Source organism: Capsicum annuum, chromosome 10, assembly GCF_002878395.1.
Source record: "Capsicum annuum cultivar UCD-10X-F1 chromosome 10, UCD10Xv1.1, whole genome shotgun sequence".
NCBI lineage: Eukaryota > Viridiplantae > Streptophyta > Magnoliopsida > Solanales > Solanaceae > Capsicum > Capsicum annuum.
The window spans coordinates 92,552,577-92,557,377 of record NC_061120.1 but is presented as its reverse complement, the minus strand read 5'-3'; positions in this window follow the sequence as shown (position 1 = coordinate 92,557,377).

Sequence of the window (4,801 nt, the reverse complement as noted above, 5' to 3'; positions counted from 1 at the left end):
CCCCCATAGGCCAGGTAACTGATGTAATAACTGTCAGAGTGAAAAATCTGAGAATTTTGGGGTCTCTGAACTTTTACTTAAGAGCCTACTTACGGGGGTCAAAAGTACCACTTACAACTTCATAACTGGTGTCATTAGTGTCAGAACAAAAAGTTTAGAGGGACAAAAATTTTTCTGCCACTTACGGGTCGTAGTGGAACTTACAGGACACAAGTTATGCCATAAGTGATAGAAAAATTTTGGTCTAGATTTTAAAAATCAGGGACGAACCCAAGTGGATCCGACCCGGACCGGCCTACCAACACTTTTGAAAACCTAAAATCTGATTCCTATGCCCCATATTCTTAGCATTTGCAACTCCCACCCAACTTTAAACTCTCTTACTTCCTCTTTGATTCTATAAAAGTCAGAACTCCCTCTTGAGTCCATCACTTGCTTGATTAAGAACATTTAAAGGCTAGGGTTTTCTTCACTTTATTAATTTTCAACTTCTATCTCTTGTAATCAAGGTAAATTTTTGGCTCATACTAGTATTTCATTGTGAAGTTAACAAAGCGTGTTGGAACTTGAATATGTATGAAAATTATGTAAAACTCAAAAATATTGTTTTTAGGAGCCTAGAATAATCTAAAAGTTGTCATTGGTGCATTGCACTTGAATAAATAAGTTGTGATCATGCCAAAATGGAAGTAGAAGTTGAAAAACTTGATGAAAACCCAATATTTTGTGTGCCTTTCCTGTGTTTGTAAACTTGATAAGTGTTGTTGTGTGCAAAATTAGACTTGGGCTAAATACATTGTATAGGGATATAAAATTTGGAAAATTCAAAGTACCCTTAGAAAGGTATATATGATGGCACGTACGAGCCACGTAATAGCACTTATAAGTTATAAGTGACTCCATAGGTGTCAGATATAAAGCGCTGAAACTTTAGGGCTTTGTCTAGCACCAACAAAGGAGGCTTAACAGGCGGAAGTGGCACCTACGGCCCATAGGTGGCCTTCGTAAGTGCCCCACCCTGAAAAGTTCTCATTTTCTTTTAAAAAATTTCATTCCCCTCTTCTCTTTCAGGCACTAACAATTGATTCATCAGGTACTATGACACCCAAGAAAATAACGAAGAAAAGAGTGAAGTCGAGGAGTTGAGATGAATCCCTTGATCACAGTGGCTTAATGGAGGAGAAACCGATTTCTTTGAATAGACCAGAGACTCCATGAACTTAAAGGAAAAGATAGGTTGTAGCTGCAGCCGTTGTTGTAGCCACTTTGGGTATCTAGGGCATGCAACCTGCACCCCAATAAGACTCATTCGAGGACTCAGCCTTCATCTACATAGGCCAAGTCCCAGACGACCATATCTAGACCAATTCCTAGGCTGAGGATAAAGTTGGCCAGGACTTCACCACCACACTCTACCCAGTTTAAGGAGTGAGAGCATGCTTATGAGGATAGCTCTTAGGAAGAGAAGTCAGACACCAAACAAAAGGTTGAGTCTAAATTAATTTCTAGTTCGGGGTGAGTAGAAGAACACATAGGACCCCCAGTTTGAGGAGGGGTTAGAGGTTGATTCGGCCTCAGAAATTAATTCTGCATTAGTAGTACCCCATTCAAAAGAAGGTATATCTCAAGTACCACTTCAGGTTTCATCTTCTTCAGCACCTGAAATAGAGCTCCCTGCATAAGATCCTCAGCCTCCCTTATCATTACCAATTGACCCTATTTCTGACTCTACACATGTCTAGACTGTACCAATAGCTGAGATAAACCTGAGATGGTGCATGAAGGGATGCAACTGATTTATGAGCAGTATAGCATTATTACTGTGGTGAGTTGACCTAAGAGGACTATTTAGGCCGAGAGGAGGTTTGATTTACCATGGGTAGCAGGGGCACCAGATATACAACCTTCATTTGAGCCCTACTAGTTTGAATGGATAACTCGGCCCTAGGGATCTTACAGTCAAGCCTTGGTTAAGGAGTTCTATGCTTCTAACATTGTCATAATTTCTTTGGTGACACTTAGAGGAGATAGAGGCATAGAGTAGCCCCCAATTAGAACACACTTTGGTGAGAGGAGTTTAGGTTGATATTTCAGCGATGGCCATCTACCGAGTTCTTTTTGGGTCTGACTATGTAGCTCTAGTGTCTAAAGCAGAGTGTGACTTCCTATTGATATTACCATGAGATAGAACACCATGAGAGATGTTGATTCCGAACAACAGAGGTTGGGTTTGGTGAGATGGATTTCCAATCTAATTTCAGACTTAGGCGATGATGCCTCCTAGATTGAGGGTAAAGGGGAGATTAAGAAGGCGGCACTGTATATCACCGCCAAATATTGGTGGATAGAGGCATGCTTTTGATTTTGTCTTACTACATTAGACAACCTATTAACATGGGATAACGCTGCATCAGTTTCAAGTTTGTTGGTAGTATATGAGGTTGAATTTGCAGCAGTGATTCGATATGAGATGCATGAGTGGGCATTCAGGGACATGACCACTCTTTCCTTCCCCTACCTGATCCAGAGACTATGTGATGAGACAGGTGTTCCTGAGATTCTAGATGTAGATAGGATAATTGAGGTGATGAGCATTGCACATAATAGCATGATCAAGGATCTGGCAAACCCGATCCTTCCATAGAGACCTAGGGTACCTCTAACTTTGATTTCGACCTATTTTGAGGGTCCTACAACTACGATAGTGAATTTTGATAGGATGTACAAGAATTTTGATACGATCATTGATGTTGATGAGGGTTAGCATAGAAATGCACCCGAGGTTGATATAGATAAGGAAGGGGCCTCAACTACTTCTACTTTGGCCTCGGCCTCCACTTCTGAGCTAGTTAGGCCATTTTTTATTCCCCTCAACATACTGCCACTACCATAGCTATAGCCATAAGGCTTATTATTGTACCCTATGAATTTTTATAGAGTCAGTAGAGATACAGGATTAGACTACCACCCACCTGAATGGGTAAGAGTCTGAGCATTCTTCATTGTATGCACAGATCTAGCCTTGGGTTTGGTCAAAGTTAGAGAGTGCTAAGAATCGAATACAAGATATGCTTTAGCTTGTGATGGTGGATTTCACTAGTAAGTTCTATGCCTGGATATATGCTTTTGAGGGTTGGGCTATTGCGCGGTTTTAAAATAAATAAGATCCAGATCTGTCTGACATTAAAAGAGGTGGCCATGATACCAATAGAGGTACGCTCTTTTGTTAAGAGTTAGGTTCTAGTCATACCTTATGTTGTTTTCTCATTCACTCAGCCTATGCCTCTACACCACCCTCAGTGATTTGATTTATTATTGAAGAGAAGTCGGTCCTTATGGTTGGGACTAAGAGAGGTAGAGGGGAGGAGTTGTAAGACCCCTACATTCCATTTGATTAGGCCTTTAAAAAGGCCATTCTTAATTCTAGGGAGTCTGCAACAGCGGATGTAATCAGCTGTTATGAGATAGCAGTGGATGCATCTTCTAGTCATGCCCCGCCACTATCATCGCCTATGCCAGTTGAGATACCAGATGCCCAGATGAGAACGAGCATGAGACGGATGCTTAGTGCATCCCAGGTATGTTTGTACTTCCTTGCTTTATATTATGATCATGCACTGGGGACATTATGTAGTCTTTTAATTGAGAGTGGAGATGTACCACAACCGTTGTGAGTTTTTATTTTTGTGCTTCTTTTCCCATCGACTGCGATATAATAGTAGAACCAATATGTCTAGGAAATATTGTGTCATACTGTATTTGTTTCATGATGGTTTTTGTTTTGTTATTTAGCTAGGTGAAAAATAAGTACCTAAGGCAATTGATGTATTGTGTTTTCATTGTGCTTGAATGTGTTAGAAAAATAATACCCCTCTAAAAAATTTATTGTGAACTATGTGATATTTATATAAATTTGACCATTGTGAATCTCGTTATGGCATTAGTATTAGGGACATAATAATCGTAGCTAGCATTTTCATGAACCGAATAGGTAGTAATTTTTGATAAAACCCTATGCCATGTGTGTGTGAGATGCTTACTTAGTTCCTATTGTGTGTTGAATCCAGAACTTACCCATTTAGTCTTGCCTTGGTTGTAGAATAGTCAGTTAGTAATGAATCATAGGTCGTTCTTAAATTTAGTCCACTTTTAGCTGAAATGAACATCTAAATATGAATAAGTATCCCTTAATCCATAATTTGAACCGGTACAGACTATTTTTCTTATTTTCACATTTCACCTTCAAAGTTTAGTTACAATGAACCTATTTTGGCTCTGGTTCTCCTTGGACATTGTGCATCTCTACTCAAGTAAATCGCCTACATTGACGGTGGCTATCATAGAGGTGCATGACTTGAAGTGGGTATGAAGAAGGGCATAAATAAGACAAAAGAAAGTAAGGTTTAGAGTGGTAGGAAAAAAGAAAAGAAAGAAAGAAATTATGAAAAAAAAAAGAGAAAATCAGTAAAAGAAAAGGAAAGAATAAAAGAAACTGCACCCAACTAGAATAAGCAAATAAAAAGAAAAAGGGAGAAATAAGGAGGAATAAAAGAAAATAGTTGGTTGATCAGTAGACCCCAAATGTAATGGCATTGACAAGGAGGCTTAGTCACTAAATTCCTACATGTACCATACCAGCCCCAAGCCTATGTTACAAGCCGAGTAAAGTCCTATAGTTATTCTAGCCCAACTATCCAAAAAACTAATGTAAGAAAATAAAGGCAAGCTTATGGTATTTTGTGCATATTGTGGAACTTCTTTTGAGAGTGTTAGTGTCTTGTGATTGGCTTTGCATTAATAT